Here is a 228-nt window from a genome sequence, read left to right as displayed (position 1 = left end):
GCAGATATTTATTTTGGTCAGGATTTCTTGGAAAATCTTCTGAATTGCTTTCTACTTCAGTTGGAAAGAGTAGCACCATTTGCCTGACGTAATTTCAAACGATTGGCAGATCATTTAGATGCAACAGGTGGTGGTGATGATACCCCACCACCTGTTGCATCATCGTGGAATGATGATCCGTTGGGTGTAAATTGTGAAATCAAAACTGTTGCATGACTCGTTTATCAA

The sequence above is a fragment of the Euprymna scolopes genome, chromosome 22, assembly GCF_053919585.1.
Source record: "Euprymna scolopes isolate OS-2025 chromosome 22, ASM5391958v1, whole genome shotgun sequence".
Taxonomy (NCBI): Eukaryota; Metazoa; Mollusca; class Cephalopoda; order Sepiida; family Sepiolidae; genus Euprymna; species Euprymna scolopes.
Note: the sequence above shows the minus strand (reverse complement) of the source record.